Genomic DNA, 20,905 nt, shown 5'->3' on the forward strand with positions numbered 1-20,905 from the left:
TTCTGCTTCTGTAATCAGCACAATAATAATAATCACACAATAACATTACAGATCCAGCCTGAAGCACTGGGATAACCATACAGCACAAAGTCCAGGGATGAAATTACAGCTACAAAAATGTACAAAAAAATGGATTTTACAATAAAAAGGTCCAAGTCAGCTCCAACCTCTTTAGCACTGCAGGTCTGAACGGTTCTGAATAAGGACAGTAACTGTTCCAGTCGCATTTACACACGAACACGTTCAGAATGGAACGCTTACAAACCGTGCTCAGCACAGTTTCCTGGACATGGTTATCTAACTGCGCTCAGCACAGTTTCCTGGGCATGGTTATCTAACTGCGCTCAGCACAGTTTCCTGGGCATGGTTACCTAACTGTACTCAGCACAGTTTCCTGGGCATGGTTATGTAACTGTGCTCAGAGCTGCAGAATCCTTCAGCTGAGAAGTCTTAATTATGTAAGTGTTTGCCGACTGGCTCTGCACAGAGGTAAGACTCATCATGTTTCTCTCTTCATTAACTTTTGCCATTTGAATATTTTGTGATATTTTGCACACATGAAACTGACATAAAACTAGCCCAAACATTTTCACATTGCCATTTTCACATATCCTTCTCAGCCCTGATCTCCAGAATGACACTTGTGGAAAAAGAAACCTTAACCAGACTCAGGAGTCCAGAACAGCCTGACATGGCCTTGGTAATTGTGGAAAAAATGCTTATGTTAATAATTACTGAATGCATAGCCATTACACTTGACCAGAAGAAATGACAACTATATAGTAATACAAGAAAAGATATTAAATTTCTAAAATATTAATGTTTTTGAAAATTGAAAAAAAAAGTGTGAACTAAAATGGTGTCAGTAAAACACAAAAACACAAAAATGGAGACTGAATGAGTACCTGAATTTCTCTTGCGACAGAAGCAGTAGACACAGGTGGAGGAGACGAGAGAGGAGAGGAGAACACACACAGGACACACAGTGAACAGCAGCTTCCTGTAGACACCACAGTCTGATACAGGAGGGGTGGGGGTGGGGTGCAGGAGTACATCACCAGGGTCTGAGATCAGAGGAAGTGAAACTGTCAAATAAAGTTGGAGAACTTACATTTTATTAAACTATTGGAGACAGAACTCATTAAGTAAACACAATGTCATTAATCTTGCATGTCTATTTCACGTTAATATTAATATATAATTAAAATGTTTTTATGGTTTAAATCTTGGAAATGTGGACGAAATTCTACTATCTCAATAAAGAATCTCAATCACATTTGACCATTTATGTTGTAAATACTACTAAAAAACAGTCAGGAAAATTTTAGATTGTTTTAAATAATTTTTTTTCTTTAATTAGAAATTGTCTGTTTACTCACTAGAGAAAGTCACTCAGCAGATCAGACTGAGTAATCTTACCATGAAGGGAAAGTAGGATAGTTCTCTTTCCATAAAGGTAAACATCCTTAGAGTTTATAACTCCAGTTTGATCTTTAGTGATGTTTCGCTTCTGTACAGCACAGTAGTACAGACCCAGGACTGATTCAGTGATGTTCTTTATCAGCAGGTCATGAGTTTGTTTAGAGGGATTCCACACCAAAGAGTAACGTGAAGTAACTTCTTCACTCCAGTCATTCCATGTTATAATCCAAGGAGGTAGATTCCCATGGGAGCAGTTTCTGAACCACACTGAATGAAATCCTTCCTCCCAGATACAGTCACTGTAGAGAGTGGCATTGTCTCCTAGTCTGACTCTCATCTCCACGTCTGCCCCAGAAATCCTCTTCTGTATGGAGAATGCCACACCTACAATGGAGAATATATAGTTTAAAATAAGGAAGGTGAACTTCAACAGAAACAGGCATAACTGTGTTTAGAGTAATAAAGTAAGATACATAAGATACAATAGTTTATAAAATGAATTCACTTACACATGAGAGTGATGAGAACAAATCGTGACGTCTCCATCTCAGACTGGCGCTGGGTGGCTGATGGTGATGAGGGTCTTTGACGCGGATGTCTGTTCTGAGATCTGATTGGTCAACGTCAGTGGAACGTTTTTCTCTGTAGTGGGTCTCGTTGAACTCTGTGGTTTAGGGGACTTCATCAGTGGAAAATTTCACTGCTGGACAGGAACTGTCATGATGGCTCTGTATGCAGAAGACTGGCCGACAAGTTTAAGGTTATCCAGGCACTGAGAAAGGGTAGTCTTAATTAAAGGGGCTTCAAGCAAGATTTACACAAACAAACTGCATATAATCTATTGGTTACTGTTACACTGTCTATGAATACCTGTCAAAAGAAGTGTGAATTTTATTCTCTCTTCATAAAACAGGTTTCATGGAGCCTTTTGTCACTCACATCACTACGCACCTTTTATATTGCTTTGAACTTTGTTAAAGAATCATTTATAGTAGCTAATGAAATAGCCTTAAAATTAATAATTGAACACAACACCAGGAAATTAAAGAGAGTACAAACTCTTTTATGCCTGATTAGGATCAGTTCAATCAGGCCAACGTCACTTGTCTGTAACATAATCTTTACACACGGAGTCCATCTCACTGACTCATCGGTGTTTCGTAGTGAGGGAGCTGAAGATGCAAGTTTGGACGCCTGTTTTACAGACGGAACCAAATTCTCAGGGTGGCAAGAGGCCACGCCCACGCTCCCTGTTTTATCCAATCAAACGCAACTGTACTGAGCCATGAGAGTCACATAGCAGAGTGGTAGTGTAGCTGAACAGGGCAGAGAGATGACTGGGTGGATCTGATGGATATGAACCTTTCACCACTTCAAACAGTACAAAATGTGATTTAAAAGCAGGTTATAAGCTGATCTGTGCTGTGGAAGTGGTCTGAGCTGAGGGTTTCTTGCTGAGCTTCCTGTTTGTTTGCTGTTTGCAAGGTTGCATGAAATGAGTCTCAATTGTTGTGAACTATTTTACATTTAAGATCTGAAATCTGAGTACTTATGAGAAAAGCCCTAAGAACCCCCCCCCCAACCACCACCACCAAATCAGGCCTGTCAAGCACTAATATCTCCACCCACTATACACAGAGTTCATTCACATAGAGATCATCCTCTGAACCAATAAACGTTAACGGTGCTCAGATATAACAGTCCAGTGCAGCATGATGTAAATGATAAACACAGAAACTTGAACAACAGGCATAACCAATGAACAATGCACACTAAGACTAACAATGACTGACAGCTAACACTGATTAAAGTAATCTGTGATGCACTGTGTGTTCTGACACTTTTCTATCACAGTGAATATGAATGTTTTCATCAATGTGTGCTACAGTAGCTCTTCTGTGGGTTCAGACCAGATGGGCCTTCACTCCACACCAGTGAGCCTTGGGCACCAAGGACCCTGTCACCAGTTCACTGGTAGTTCCTCTTTAGACCCGTTTTAGTAGGTACTAATCACTGCATACTGGGAACCTCATGAGATCTGCTGTTCTGGAGATGCTCTGATCCAGATGACTGCTGCTCAAACAGACTACCCCCAGGTGAAGTAACTAGTAGAAGCAGACAGGACTTTAACTGATTAGTATTATTGAATTATTAAGCCTAAGATCACTATGGCCAAAGCCAGGCCTGGCATGAACAGGGAGTGGTGTAACACAGGCAGCCACTGAACTCTGAAACAGTGGAAGCGTGTTCTTAACATGAGGGGGTAGCTCTAATTGGCCAGTGTCACTGTGATTGACAGGGGAGAGGACAAATGCCAGCCTTCCCTCACTGAGAGTCAATTTGCTCTCTTAGGCTCCCATCCACAGATGACTGTGGCATCATCAGGGATAAAACTCATGATCTCCTAGGGAACGCTTTTCTGTCAAATCACTGAGGATGTAACCATTCTGGGACAAGTCTTTAAAAACATAGTGTGCAACTTTAAGAAAATGTAATTCTTTACATACTGAAATAAGCGAGTTGGATGAATTCTGTAAACACTTAACCTTTCAATTCACAGTCCACACAGATCATATATTGAAACTGAACTGCAAACAGATGTTTTGAAATCTGTGACATCACAGACATAACCACGTTTACACACGGCCACCCACAGGGGGCGATAAGGAGGGTTGTTACTGCAGACAGCCTGTAATAGTTTATAGAGAAGAGGTCATGTGAAGAAAGGAAGTAACCTTTCTGCTGTTCCTGGCTGTTGGGAATCAGATCCAGACTTTTGGAAGGAGTGGATAATAATAGATTTTTCTACTAATTCCACAGACATCAAAATCATCATGTTAATTTAATATTCATCAGGTCATTGTATTTACATTGGCCTATTTTTGCGTATATTTGATTACATTTTAAAAGCTTTGTAAATCTATAGCTATTTCCTTCTAGATGAAATCATATAGTCAGTTAAACAGGTCCTGTAATAGCTCACCCAGTAATGCAGGGCACTAGCCACATCACTGTTGTGATTCTCAGGCTATGTTTGTAAAATCTTACTGTCACGATTGGTGACAAACGAAAAATGTCACCGAAAAATGAAACTATGGCATGGAACTAAAATATATAAGACAGGGAAAACATGGAAACTGGGAGGGCCCAGTTTCCATGTTTTCCCTGTCTTGTATATTTTAGTTCCATGCCATAGTTTCATTTTTCGTTTGATTGCTTACACCTGTCCCTCATTTCTAGTTTTGTTAAGTTAATTTATTTAAACCCTTTCTTGAGCCCTGTGTGTTTGCTGTTCATTGCATGTTCATTTGAATCTGTGCGTTTATGTGTTATGTTCATTATGTTTATTTGATGGTTGCATTTGTGTTAGGTTCATTGTGTTTGGTTTAATGTTTGGACCTTTGAAAGCTCATCTTTTTCAGAGCCTTTATTTGTTAGTCTGTTTTGTTATCCTAGCCTTCGTGTTTCCTAGCCTCTGTTATATCCTGCTTCCCCTGTTTACCTTTGTGTGTTTTTGTTTGTTTGTAATGTATCCCCGTAATCTCCGTGTTGGCTCTATGACCCTGGACTGCTATAATGACTACGACTCTGGATTTGCCCCTAATAAATCTCGCTCTTCTCCGCACTTGCGTCCGCCTCCTTACCGCTCATCGTTACGCTTACCAGTATTAAAGTCATTCTAAATGCAGTAAGTCCAGTTTATTATTCATTTTCCATTCATCGCAAATATTATATAGAGGTAAAATTAACCTCATTTTACATATGAAATATGCTATTTAGAACATAAAGCATATCAACATTTTACATATATCAGGTCTGGTTGGTAAACTTATATTAGAGAAAGACACGTAAACAAAGTTTAAATTTAGATTTTAGATCATATATTAATCTACATTGTTAAAGTAGTACAAGGTTCTTTTTTTTTTTTTTTTTTTTAATCAAAATACAATCATATGTATCACAGTGAAGCCCAGCTGCACGTCACCTTATTGATATTCAACAAGAAAAAAACAGTTCAGACATTGAGACACAGAAGTCGATAACATAAGCTATCACTAGACAGCTCTTCAACTTTTCACTCATCTTCCTCATGTGTAAGGGTGATGTGACCATAAACCTGATTTGTCATCTTACTCTGCTTCCTGGAAAGATCTTCCTCAGTAGTTTTACACTCAACCAGTTCTGACCTCAGAATAAGTACTGAAATCAGAGTTCTGAAGTCTCGTCTTCTTGGGGCGTTTCTTTCCAACACTGAGGTTGTCCAGGGAGGCGTAACAAACGTCACCTCCTCCAGCCTGCTGTGAGTTTAAAAGCATCTGGATTTGACAATTTTACATTTTTACATTTAACATTTCACTGTTACAGTCAAATGGTTAAAAAACAATACTGTGAGTGTGTGTTTGTGTACAAGTATGTTTCACAGTACCTCATCAGTGTTGGAGTGTTTCTGGATCTGTGATTTGTTTTTACACCTCTGTTCAATTTCTGCTTCTGTAATCAGCACAATAATAATAATCACACAATAACATTACAGATCCAGCCTGAAGCACTGGGATAACCATACAGCACAAAGTCCAGGGATGAAATTACAGCTACAAAAATGTACAAAAAAATGGATTTTACAATAAAAAGGTCCAAGTCAGCTCCAACCTCTTTAGCACTGCAGGTCTGAACGGTTCTGAATAAGGACTGTAACTGTTCCAGTCGCATTTACACACGAACACGTTCAGAATGGAACGCTTACAAACCGTGCTCAGCACAGTTTCCTGGGCATGGTTATCTAACTGCGCTCAGCACAGTTTCCTGGGCATGGTTATCTAACTGCGCTCAGCACAGTTTCCTGGGCATGGTTATCTAACTGCGCTCAGCACAGTTTCCTGGGCATGGTTATCTAACTGCGCTCAGCACAGTTTCCTGGGCATGGTTACCTAACTGTACTCAGCACAGTTTCCTGGGCATGGTTATCTAACTGTGCTCTGAGCTGCAGAATCCTTCAGCTGAGATGTCTTAATTATGTAAGTGTTTGCCGACTGGCTCTGCACAGAGGTAAGACTCATCATGTTTCTCTCTCTTTCTTCATTAACATTTGCCATTTGAATATGTTGTGATATTTTGCACACATAAAAATGATACAAAACTAGCCCAAACATTTTCACAACCCCGCCACATATCCTTCTCAGCCCTGATCTCCAGAATGACACTTGTGGAAAAAGAAACCTTAACCAGACTCAGGAGTCCAGAACAGCCTGACACGACCTTGGTAACTTTGTGTCTGCGTGTGTGTGCCAGTACCTTTCACTTTTCCTATACTGTCTTTTCTCACACTGTCCTTGATCAACTTCAGTTTGGGCTGTGTGTGAATTAAATAATTCAGAACATAATGCCACAACGTCCAATTTTATATCCTTCAGTATGAATTACTGAAAAATATTAAAGATCACTGAAAAACTTGAAAATAATTATCAAATATCTGTTGACAATCGATTTTTTATCAGAGAAGCCAAAGACATCAATTGTATTCATGAGGATGCAGAATTAGTAGAGGTGTGACTGAGAGAGGCAGAGCTAAAGCATATCTGTAGATGGAGCGTGTGTGAGTTAGTGTGTGACAGAGTACCTGTAGATAGAGTGTGTTTGACTTAGTACCTGTCGTTCTCTTTAGGCAGAGACAGTAGACACAGTTGGAGGAGAGGAGAGAGGAGAGGAGAACACACACAGGACACACAGTGAACAGCAGCTTCCAGCAGATACTGCAAGCGGTGGGGTAGAGGAACTCAGCACCAGGGTCTGAAATCAAAGAGAAAGTTCAGTCGCATCAAAATGAAAGAACTCCTTCGTTATTCCACAAAAAAAGTAATGCATGTCTAGAGCAGACAGCATATCCAGCATTTAAAAACCATAATGCAAAATTATATAGTAACATGCTTGGTTAGCGGGTTACAGCACTAAAATCTATTCCCACATCAGACAGAGAATCATTGAGAAATTAGACCAGTGATGCTGGCGGTTAAGACATCTGCTAGGAGACTTTATCCAGTGAGTTACTAACCACCCTGACTAAGCATCTCTGCAGGCTGTTCCTGGGCTGTCCTGGAACAGCGGTGCTTGTGGGCCTATCGGGAGCATGGCAAGGATATCCCAGAATTGTGTGTGTCTTATCCAAAGACTTCATTTAGTTACATTTAATGTTTAGTGCATTTCCTAGTATGGTGGGTACCTTTGACATTTGAACCGATACCGGTACCAGAAATTCTGTAATAACTCTCTGTAATAACAAAAATGTAATTTCAGTTGTGTACAAAAATCCAAACTTCTCAATTTCAATATGTTATTTATTTAGAGCATTTTACACACTACACAAAATAAAACCACCTACCACCTTCTCACCTAAAACCTGTGTCTCTGAAGAAGCACGTGTGGTGTCCTTCTCAAATCTAGGAGTCGTGGCAGCGAGGAGATCTTAATTTTAATAATTTAGTAATAAAATTCAAGAGCTGATAACAACAATAATAATTACATTTAATTCAAAAATATATTACACCTGACAAAGTTAAACCTTATATAGAAGCGTTATTGTCATTATACCTTGATGTTGTTGTCACCACTATTGTAATATTTGCACACTAATAATAAACACTTCGGGCATACTCGGGCAAAAAGTCTCATGTACTATTTGTTTACCAAGGCTATAGCATGCTGGTAAGAAATTTTGACTCAGACTAGCTAGTACAAATGAGAAATTAGCATCAACTAACAAAGTAAAAAAAGCTGTTTTCTCCAAGAACCTATCCAACTAGCTAGCTAATTAATTGCCGGAAGATGTCAATGAAATTGCCAATCGCTCACTTAAATATTCGGCGTCCATGAAAGGTTCAGCTTCTTCGTTCAGCTGCTAACATGAGCCGCAGCTGTTGAGGGAGGTTTGGCTTTCAGGCTACCAAATAAGGTAGAATCTTCAGCCTTTAGATACATGTTGTGTTTGACCAGGTGTTTATAGGTGGCAGCCTCATTAAGCACATGAATCGATACTTGGTAGTACTGACTTAATTCGGGAAGTAACCTTAAAAGCTGTGTGGGTTTGGTTCAGTTACACCTGTCTTTCGTTATCTACTTGGGTCTCGATGTATTCTTATATTTATTCATAAATGATAATGACAAATTTCTAGTAGTTTCATAATGTATTTTATTTTCTGTAAATTTTGTTGAATTCTTTCTATAGTGTAAATTACATAAAAGGATTATGGATTCAAAATGTGTATAATCTAAATATATAAATACTGATATAAATAATATAATAATAATAATAATAATAATAATAATAATAAAAATAATAATAAAAACTGTTCTATGTTCGGAAAATTGTGAGTTAGCTATAAAAAGAACAGGCTGAGTAAACTTACCCACAAGTATGAGTTGAGTCGTTCTGTTTCCATAATGATACACATCCTTGTCTGTTGTTAGTCCGCATTCCGTGGTGACCTTCCTCTCAAACAGAGCGCAGTAGTACAGGCCTAGGTCTGATTCAGTGACGTTCTCTATCAGTAGACCATGAGCTTGACTGGAAGGGTCCCATACAGGAGCATAATGTGGGTTTGCTCCCTGAACTAAGTTCATGGTAAATATAATGAGAGGAGGTTGATTCTCGTGGGAGCAGTTCCGAAACCATGCCAGATAAAATCCCGTTTGTGTAACACAGTCACAGTAGATCGTGACATTGTCTCCTGGCCTGACCCTGATCTCCTCTGCTCCAGAGATGCTCTTCTCACTGGAGAACATCACACCTGTAGGAGAACAGTAAGAAAAATGTATTTGTGTTGAAAGGAAGAAGTCGATGTAAGATTAGTAGATGTGAGTCTACTTAAGTTTACTTGCATATGAGAGTGATGAGGGTGAGTCCTGGTCTCTTCATCTCAGACTGCTGATGGCTGACTAAAGATGGCGAAGGTCTTTGACACCCCAGGGGCTGTTCTAAAATCTGATTGGGCTACTTTTTTGGGTTACAGGAACAATCCACTGAGATGTGTACAAAGCAGTCACTGTTGTCCTATTGGTCGTTTATTATCAGAGCGTTCACCTGACTGGTTCACGTCAGTGGGAAATTCCTCTCTCTTTCTCATGCTCTCTCTCACGTTCTCTCTGTTTTTTCCCCCTTAGCAATAAACAGGAAGCCCAACAATGGAAAGACCTATTTTAAACCTCAGAACATTTCATGATATCTTCAGTCAGACCTCACCTCCAGTGGAACTGCCTAATTGCAGAATATCATTGCCATCCCTCGTGGCTCCAGTTATGTGAGTATTAGATTAACTCTAATTAGAGCCCAGTCATGTAAGTATTAGATGAACTCTAATTAGGGCTCAAGTCCTCAGTGTTGAGCAGCAGATCTGAGACACACACTTGTGAGTAAGTGTAAGACTGTTAGTGCATGTGACCTGTTTAATGAATGGATATAGATCATGTGACCTGGTGAGAGCATTTGATGGATGGATATATATCATTTTACCTGGTGAGAGTTTTCAATGGATGACTATAGATCATGTGACCTAGTGAGAGTTTTCAATGAATGAATATAGATCGTGTGACCTGGTGACAGTTTTTAATGGATGGCTATAGATCATGTGACCTGGTGAGAGTGTTTCATGTGACCTGTGGTGATGGCTCCTCCCATAAAATAGGAGAATGCAGGCAGGTCACTCTGTATGTTTGTGTGTGTCGTGAAAAGGTCAAAGCACCACATGAAAAACCTGTTGTGTTTTTATACTCTTCATTATCTCACATTCACCAGATGCACCTCACCTTTGACCTGACCTAAAGAATCAGTCCTGTCTCAATACCTGCAGCAGTGCAATTATTGACATCCTGTTTACTGACAAGCACAATCTATTGTCTATATCAGATCCTGGATCAGTGTAATCACTCTAACCAGGCCTGGAAAAACCTAATATTAAACAGATCTGAGATCAGTGGTTAAGGACAGTCAGTGTGCAGAGGTCTGGTCTGAGCTGCAGGGTCTCATTGTGGGTTTCCTGTCTGAGTGGGACTGAACTCTGCTGTTCAGGCTCTGCTGTGAGATGGGGGAGGGGTGAAGGGAGATCTACTGTTTATTTATCTGATGTATTGTGCAGATTTTAGACGTGACTAAGTGCATTATTAGTACATGTCGTTGTGTTGCGTGTGTTTTCAGGAATGCCTGTTGTGTGTCTACATACGTATGTCAGACAGAAATGTTTGCTTTACCTTCAGACCTGCACTGAACACAGTGACCCCATTGCAATCCAGGTCACCCTCTGAAGAGTAAAATTCCAGCCCAACCCACTGACATACTTTTCTGGGGTAGTTTATGTAACCATGTCTTGATTTAGCACTTTATGTACTGATTTAGCACTAGATGTATATGTGGCACCTTTTGTTAATATTCTGGTGTGAATTGTCAGCATGGAGTGATGCTATCAGTGTCACCTAAGTCTCTCCTACCTTTTCATCATTCGGGTTATACGTTTGTGTACTCCTGTGTGTAAATAATCCCCTATATCCAAGTATCCCTGGTGTGTCTGTATTTAAACTCTGTGTATTCCTGTGTGTAAATAATCCCCTATATCCAAGTATCCCTGTTGTGTCTGTATTTAAACTCGGTGTACTGCTGTGTGTAAATAATCCCCTATATCCAAGTATCCCTGGTGTGTCTGTATTTAAACTCTGTGTATTCCTGTGTGTAAATAATCCCCTATATCCAAGTATCCCTGGTGTGTCTGTATTTAAACTCGGTGTACTGCTGTGTGTAAATAATCCCCTATATCCAAGTATCCCTGGTGTGTCTGTATTTAAACTCTGTGTATTCCTGTGTGTAAATAATCCCCTATATCCAAGTATCCCTGGTGTGTCTGTATTTAAACTCGGTGTACTGCTGTGAGTAAATAATCCCCTATATCCAAGTATCCCTGGTGTGTCTGTATTTAAACTCTGTGTATTCCTGTGTGTAAATAATCCCCTATATCCAAGTATCCCTGGTGTGTCTGTATTTAAACTCGGTGTACTGCTGTGTGTAAATAATCCCCTATATCCAAGTATCCCTGGTGTGTCTGTATTTAAACTCAGTGTACTGCTGTGTGTAAATAATCCCCTATATCCAAGTATCCCTGGTGTGTCTGTATTTAAACTCTGTGTAGTCCTGTGTGTAAATAATCCCCTATATCCAAGTATCCCTGGTGTGTCTGTATTTAAACTCGGTTTACTGCTGTGTGTAAATAATCCCCTATATCCAAGTATCCCTGGTTAGTGTCTGTATTTAAACTCTGTATACTGCTGTGTGTAAATAATCCCCTATATCCAAGTATCTCTGGTGTGTCTGTATTTAAACTCTGTGTATTCCTGTGTGTAAATAATCCCCTATATCCAAGTATCCCTGGTTAGTGTCTATATTTAAATTCTGTGTATTTCTTGGTGCCCTTGCTGGATCCTGTTAGCTGTCACATTGTGTTTTCTCATCATGGTTTAATCTCCTAATTCTTTGTTTTGGTATGATGTCTGTGTTTGAGGATCACCTCTTTGACTTTGGCCTGTTTTTGTCTACCTTTTTTGAATCACCCTTAATAAAGACCTCCCTGACTCGCACTCACATCCTGCTTCTACTAGTTCTGTGCTTATAACCTGTATTCATCTTTCTGCTTTCAGCCTGGTGGTTTCCGTGTGATTGGAGAATCCCCAGGTGTCCGTCCACATCTTGTCCTCCACAACTTTAATGTGACCCCGTGGTAGTTCAGTTCACTCTGTCCTCTGGCTACTCTGAGCCAAACACATTCCCTGAGCCCAAATCACACTCCAGTGTCCACACTGTATATCCAGCTTGAAGTCATCAGGTCCTCCATGCACAGGAGGGCCAGTGATGGACAACTGTCAGCAGGTGGTGTGTTGAGCCCCAGGAGAGAGACAGTGCATGTGTTTCAGTTAAAGAGTCTACTGGCATTTTAAATTATTTTATTATTTGTTTGGGGTGGGGGTCACTAAAGGTGAGCTTACCTTTAGGATTTGAGTCAGATTCATGCACTGTCCATGGTTCTGAAGCGTCCTTATCTCAGTCCACTTCTTTTATGCTTATGCAGGAAAATTCTTCGTCTTATCATTGTTTACTCTGTGTGTGTGTGTGTGTGTGTGTGGGGGGGGGGTCTTTACCTACTTCTGGGGACCAAATGTGGCATGTCAGATAGGACAAAATAAACACTTTGGTATTCTGGATACAGCTTTATTTTAAAAAGTAAAAGTATCAAAAATATACAGAGTTATTAAGATCATAACAGCCCTCATCCAGAGCTCAGTGGAGACGTGGTCCTCTCAAAACTAAGGTTTAGAACGTGGCACTGTTAACGTGTGTGTGTGCGAGCGCATGTGTGTGTGCGTGACTAAGGCCACACCCGGTCACACTGGCACTGTTAATGCATGCTCAGTGGCACCAGTACCACGTGGATCTTATCAACTACATCACCAAGCGTTCCTCAGCATCACAGATCCACACTGGCCTCCCTGGTAGCTAAACCTACTGGCATTGTTAGCACATGCTCAGTGCTGCTGGTTCTACCTGGACCTGCTGCATTACACACAACTTCATTCTCTCCAGCCTAATGGTGGGTTACCCCAACCTGTCTGAGCTCTGGTCACCCCCCACCCCGATTGGCCCTTTCAGCTGCCTCTGATCACTCCTTCACTGCTAGTCTTCATTTACGGCGTATGCGGCTGAGCTGCATGAGCAAGGATGTGGCAGACTTAGCTACGAGTCCCCTGGTACGTACACCAACCAGCCACCCACGGTCTGTCCCCTCAGCCACCAGTGCAGAGTGTATTCTACTCTTCTCTTCAGATATAAGGTGGACACCTCTAACTGCACATACATGTGTGTGTGTTGTGGCTAAAATTGCTCCTTGTTAATATGAGGTAACCAAGTTTCCTTGGCTGTGTGTATAGCAGACTCTAACACAGGCTTTGTCAGAACTACAGTTCTGCACTCTGATGTAACAATTCAGAAAATTAAGATATTAGACTCAAATACGTAATCTATAATCAATCATCTGATCATCTAGTATGTGTGTATGAGTGTGTGAGTGCAGAATTGTATGGAATTGTTTGTTAAATATATTTGTTTTAGTTTGTTTGAATTAGTGCAAAATAATGATTTTGGATCTGTGGATAAGAACAGTCAGTGTGCAGTGCACCGGATATGGCCTGAGAAGCATGGCCTCTTTGTGGGTTTCCTGTAAGTGTGTGCATGTGTGTGTGGGTGCGTAAGTGCCTGTATGTGTGTGTGTGGGTCCATATGTGTGTATGTGAGTGAATGCATGTGTGTGTGTGTGTGTGTGTGTGTGTGTGCACATGAATGCACGTTTCCATACCTGTGTGTGTGTTTGTGTGTTTGTGTGTGTGTGTGTGTGTGTGTGTGTGTGTGTGTGTGTGTGTGTGTGTGTGTGTGTGTGTGTGTGTGTAGCTTGGTATGGTCAGTTTGATTTGTCTGTAGATATCAGAAGTGTGTAGGAGACTTCAGTGTGGTAACAGAACTCTGCATTAACACTCCTTTCACACTGATGCTCCTCAACACAGCTCACCTGATAGAGAGAGAGAGCGAGAGAGAGAGATAGATAGATAGATAGATAGATAGATAGATAGATAGATAGATAGATAGATAGATAGATAGATAGATAGATAGATAGATAGATAGATAGATAGATAGATAGATAGATAGATAGATAGATAGACTCATCACTAACTAGGGTAGCACATAATTTTAATATGAAATAAAGTCTTTGTAATAAGACTGTCTACCTGAAATATATTTTCACTTTTCTTTTTGAAACTTGAGGACAGAAACCAGCAAGAACCATCAACATGTTTGATCTGTTTAGAGGTTCTTGTAGTTTTGAGGGTAAAAATGATATTCAGTACTAAGGAATACTCTTCAGGTAGCTTTCACACTACTTACTGGTTATTGTGTTTGACCATCAAAGATATAAACAGCAAGAAAAGACAGTAAACTAAAAAATACTGAATCAATTTTTTGAACACTAAATTAAAGTTGTAATGGTTTCAGAATGACAAAAATGGAGACTAATTAAGTATCTGTAGTTGAGTTGTGACAGAGACTGTAGACACAGATGGAGGAGAGGAGAACACACAGGACATACAGTGAACAGCAGCTTCCTGTAGACACCACAGTCTGATATGGTGGGGGTGGGGGTGAGGATGGAGGTGGGGTGGAGGAGCTCAGCACCAGGGTTTGAAATCAAAGATAAAGTGGAGCTGTATTAATTAAAGTCAGATGTCTAATTACTCGTAGACTGCAGATAGAACTTGTGACTGTGGAGGGAGGGAAACACAAACAAAAGCAGAAACGCTAGTAGTAACAACTCAAAGTGCGCAAGAGCAGGCTACAGTCTCAGAGCTACAAACACAGCTACAGTCTCAGAGCTACAAACACAGCTACAGTCTCGGAGCTACAAACACAGCTACAGTCTCGGAGCTACAAACACAGCTACAGACTCGGAGCTACAAACACAGCTACAGACTCGGAGCTACAAACACAGCTACAGACTCGGAGCTACAGACTCAGACTCATAGGCAAACTCAGAGCGGCAAACTCAGAGCACCAAACACAGAGCGTCGTCTTTGGGGCACTGAGTGAGCAATGCACAGCACTTGAGGAGAGTAACTGTGGGCTATAAATGGAAGGTATGACAAAAGAGGGGGGTGGGGGGTGGTGTGTGTGTGTGTGTGTGTGTGTGTGTGTGTGTGTGTACAAGTATGTTGCACTGTACCTCATCAGTGTTGGAGTGTTTCTGGATCTGTGATTTGTTTTTACACCTCTGTTCAACTTCTGCTTCTGTAATCAGCACAATAATAATAATCACACAATAACATTACAGATCCAGCCTGAAGCACTGGGACAACCACACAGCACAAAGTCCAGGGCTGAAATTACAGCTACAAAAATGTACAAAAAAAAAAAGGTGGATTTTACAATAAAAATGTCCAAGTCAGCTCCAGCCTCTTTAGCACTGCAAGGCCACAGTTTCCTGCGCATGGTTATCTAACTGTGCTCAGCACAGTTTCCTGCGCATGGTTATCTAACTGTGCTCAGCACAGTTTCCTGGGTATGGTTATCTAACTGTGCTCAGCACAGCACAGCTTAGCTCAGCACAGTTTCCTGGGTATGGTATGGTTATCTAACTGTGCTCAGCACAGCACAGCTTAGCTCAGCACAGTTTCCTGGGTATGGTATGGTTATCTAACTGTGCTCAGCACAGTTTCCTGGGCATGGTTATATAACTATTCTCAGAGCTCCAGAATCCTTCAGCTGAGATGTCTTAATTCTGTAAGGGTTTGCCGACTGGCTCTGCACAGAGGTAAGACTCATCATGTTTCTCTCTCTTTCTTCATTAACGTTTACCATTTGAATATTTTGTGATATTTTGCACAGATAAAACTGACATAAAACATTTTCACATCACTATTTTCACATATCCTTCTCAGCCCTGATCTCCAGAATGACACTTGTGGAAAAAGAAACCTTAACCAGACTCAGGAGTCCAGAACAGCCTCGCACGGCCTTGGTAACTGTGGAAAAGATGCTTATGTTAATAATTACTGAATGCATAGCCATTACACTTGACCAGAAGAAATGACAACTATATAGAAATACAAAAAAAGATATTAGGTTTCTAAAATATTAATATTTTTGAAAATTGAGAAAAAAGTGTGAACTAAAATGGTGTCAGTAAAATACAAACACACAAAAATGGAGACTGAATGAGTACCTGAATTTCTCTTGCGACAGAAGCAGTAGACACAGGTGGAGGAGACGAGAGAGGAGAGGAGAACACACACAGGACACACAGTGAACAGCAGCTTCCTGTAGACACCACAGTCTGATACAGGAGGGGTGGGGGTGGGGTGCAGGAGCACATCACCAGGGTCTGAAATCAGAGGAAGTGAAACTGTCAATTAAAGTTGGAGAACTTACATTTTATTAAACTATTGGAGACAGAACTCATTAAGTAAACACAATGTCATTAATCTTGCATGTCTATTTCACGTTAATATTAATATATAAGTAAAATGTTTTTTATGGTTTAAATCTTGGAAATGTGGACGAAATTCTACTATCTCAATAAAGAATCTCAATCACATTTGACCATTTATGTTGTAAATACTACTAAAAAACAGTCAGGAAAATTTTAGATTGTTTTAAATAATTTTTTTTCTTTAATTAGAAATTGTCTGTTTACTCACTAGAGAAAGTCACTCAGCAGATCAGACTGAGTAATCTTACCATGAAGGGAAAGTAGGATAGTTCTCTTTCCATAAAGGTAAACATCCTTAGAGTTTATAACTCCAGTTTGATCTTTAGTGATGTTTCGCTTCTGTACAGCACAGTAGTACAGACCCAGGACTGATTCAGTGATGTTCTTTATCAGCAGGTCATGAGTTTGTTTAGAGGGATTCCACACCAAAGAGTAACGTGAAGCAACTTCTTCACTCCAGTCATTCAATATTATAATCCAAGGAGGCTGATTCTCATGGAAGCAGTTTCTGAACCACACTGGATTAAATCCTTCCTTCCAGATACAGTCACTGTAGAGAGTGGCATTGTGTCCTCGTCTGAGTCTCATCTCCACGTCTGCCCCAGAAATCCTCTTCTGACTGGAGAACACCACACCTACAACGGAGAATATATAGTTTAAAATAAGGAAGGTGAGCTTCAACAGAAACAGGCATAACTGTGTTTAGAGTAATAAAGTAAGATACATAAGATACAGTAGTTTATAAAATGAATTCACTTACACATGAGAGTGATGAGAACAAATCGTGACGTCTCCATCTCAGACTGGCGCTGGGTGGCTGATGGTGATGAGGGTCTTTGATGCGGATGTCTGTTCTGAGATCTGATTGGTCAACGTCAGTGGAACGTTTTTCTCTGTAGTGGGTCTCGTTGAACTCTGTGGTTTAGGGGACTTCATCAGTGGAAAATTTCTCTGCTGGACAGGAACTGTCATGATGGCTCTGTATGCAGAAGACTGGCCGACAAGTTTAAGGTTATCCAGGCACTGAGAAAGGGTAGTCTTAATTAAAGGGGCTTCAAGCAAGATTTACACAAACAAACTGCATATAATCTATTGGTTACTGTTACACTGTCTATGAATACCTGTCAAAAGACAGGGAATATGTAGACTGCCCCGTGGCTACAGTAGTCCATCATAACCCTGACAATAACAATGACAGGTCAGTATATAACAGATCTGAGATCAGATATTAAAGTTAACATGCAGGGCTTCAGCAGGGCCTCATTGTGGGTTTCCTGTTTTACTCTGGTTGCTTGGTTGCTGCTTTGGTTGGGTGGAAATGTGGCTGCATTGTTTATCTGATCATGTAAATATTTAAACCTCTTTCTTATTCTGTGTGTGTGGACACACACTGCAGAATTGTTTTGGTGTGTTTGGGTGAGCGATTTTTTCCACAGTGGGGATTCAATGTCTGTGCAGGGCCCCACATGACTAGTAATGTACTTCTCCTAAAACATGTAAAGTAGCATTAGACTAATGACCAGCAGTAGGTAAAAGGTTGTTAACGGTTAGATTGTGGTTGTGATTAAGAAACTGTTGATTTCCCAAATGTACATCCTCACCATAATACCAAATGTGTATAAGAGAGCGAACATTAGGGCATTTTTCAGTATAATGTGAGCAGTGATCAGTGCATTGAACTGATGAGGTTTCACTCTTATGTTTCTGACTTGTACATCACTCTCTGTGTGTGGGAGTGAAAACACACAAGGTGGTGGTGGGGGAGGAGCTCAGCGCCAGTGTGAATTGGGTCTGAAATCAAAGGAAGTGAAACTGCATTCAGTAGGTCTATTTGTCAGGTTTTAACTTTGGGTCCAGTTAACTGAGTGATAATGTTACCTCTGCATTTTAAACCCTAAACAAGTACAACTAAAGTTATGCATAAACGTCCTCTTAAATGGAGATCAAGTGCTAAGTTGGAAGTAATTTCTTGACCACTCCGGATGTTAATCTAAACAAACAGAGTATCACTGAAATAGTAGAATTACAAAACAATACTTGAGAGTCACAGACATAGATGTGAGACTATTGTAGGTGATACATGAAGATAAATAAAGCTTTTTTATACAAAAAGAGCGCCAGCTGACTGTAGAGAGCTGACTGGATGAATACAATTATTATAATTACGGTACGTCTTGTGTCAGTGGGGGTTTGAGGTAGTTAGACTGTAATAGTAGATTTATAAAGCAAGTAATAGGCTGATCCTGGTTCAGTGTGATTTCTTAAAGGATGTCTGGCAATGCTAAAAAAGCTGCAGCATAGAGTATGTAGAACAGATCTAAGATGAGTTGCTCAGTTTCTTTTATCACACCATAGTGGTGCGTGAGAGAGAGAAACCACAAGTGTTTCCATTACATTCTAGAGCAAAGTGTGTGAGGGATTGTAAAAGCTGATATCTGTCTGTAAAATGTCCTTGATTTTGAGAAACATGCTCTATCTATCTATCTATCTATCTATCTATCTATCTATCTATCTATCTATCTATCTATCTATCACTAAGATTTTATATATATATAAATTATTAATAATAATAATAATAATAATAATAATAATAATAAATTCCTGGGCAGGATTTGTCTGTGAAAAAGTGCTCCATGAGTCACTATATCACACATGAGATTTGATGTTCACTCATGTGTCGCAGGATGTATGCACACCCACCTGGGCTACATGACATTTGACCTGGAATAAAGGGATCAGTCCTGTGTCAGCAATCATTTATATGCTGTTTACTCATAAGCACTATTTTATGTTTTAAACAGATTCTGGGTCAGTTTCACAAATTTAACAAGGCCTGAAAGATACATATACTTCATGTAAATCAGATCTGAGATCAGTGATTAAAGATGGTCTGTGTGCAGTGCTCTGGAAGTGGCCTGAGCTGCAGGGTCTCATTGTGGGTTTCCTGTTTCTTTGTTGTTTGCAGTCTTGCAGGTTTGGGGGCAGGGGAGACAGCAGTAGGGTGTACAGGGGTTAGCATGGTGTACAGCGGTCAGCATGGTGTACAGCGGTCAGCATGGTGGACAGGGGTCAGTATAGTAGACAGGGGTCTGCATAGGTACTCTGACCAGTCCACTGCTACAGAATAATCTGTGATGCATTGTGTGTTCTGACACTTTTCTATCACAGTCAATATGAATGTTTTCATCAATGTGTGCTACAGTAGCTCTTCTGTGGGTTCAGACCAGACGGGCCTTCACTCCACACCAGTGAGCCTTGGGCACCCAGGACCCTGTCACCAGTTCACTGGTAGTTCCTCCTTAGACCAGTTTTAGTAGGTACTAATCACTGCATACTGGAAACCTCTGGAGATGGTCTGACCCAGACGACTGCTGCTCAAACACACTACCCCCAGGTGACGTAACTAGTAGAAGCAGACAGGACTTTAACTGATTAGTATTATTGAATTATTAAGCCTAAGATCACTATGGGCAAAGCCAGGCCTGGCATTAACAGGGAGTGGTGTAAAACAGGCAGCCACTGAACTCTGAATCAGTGGAAGCGTCTTCTCAACATGAGCGGTAGCTCTAATTGGCCAGTGTCACTGTGATTGACAGGGGAGAGGACAAATGCCAGCCTTCCCTCACTGAGAGTCAATTTGCTCTCTCAGGCTCCCATTCACAGATGACTGTGGCATCATCAGGGATAAAACTCATGATCTCCTAGGGAACGCTTTTCTGTCGAACCACTGAGGATGTAACCACTATGGAACAAGTCTTTAAAAACATAGTGTGCAACTTTAAGAAAATGTAATTCTTTAAATACTGAAATAAGCGAGTTGGATGAATTCTGTAAACACTTAACCTTTCAATTCACAGTCCACACAGATCATATATTGAAACTGAACTGCAAACAGATGTTTTGAAATCTGTGACATCACAGGCATAGCCACGTTTACACATGGCCACCCACAGGGGGCGATAAGGAGGGTTGTTACTGCAGACAGCCTGTAATAGTTTATAGAGAAGAGGTCATGTGAAGAAAGGAAGTAACCTTTCTGCTGTTCCTGGCTGTTGGGAATCAGATCCAGACTTTTGGAAGGAGTGGATAATATAGATTTTTCATCTAATTCCTCAGACATCAAAATCATCATGTTAATTTAATATTCATCAGGTCATTGTATTTACATTGGCCTATTTTTGCGTATATTTGATTACATTTTAAAAGCTTTGTAAATCTATAGCTATTTCCTTCTAGATGAAATCATATAGTCAGTTAAACAGGTCCTGTAATAGCTCACCCAGTAATGCAGGGCACTAGCCACATCACTGTTGTGATTCTCAGGCTATGTTTGTAAAATCTTACTGTCACGATTGCTCCCTCCCAGTTTCCATGTTTTCCCTGTCTTGTATATTTTAGTTCCATGCCATAGTTTCATTTTT

Source organism: Electrophorus electricus, chromosome 5 (genome assembly GCF_041902795.1).
Source record: "Electrophorus electricus isolate QZ-2024a chromosome 5, ASM4190279v1, whole genome shotgun sequence".
Taxonomy (NCBI): Eukaryota; Metazoa; Chordata; class Actinopteri; order Gymnotiformes; family Gymnotidae; genus Electrophorus; species Electrophorus electricus.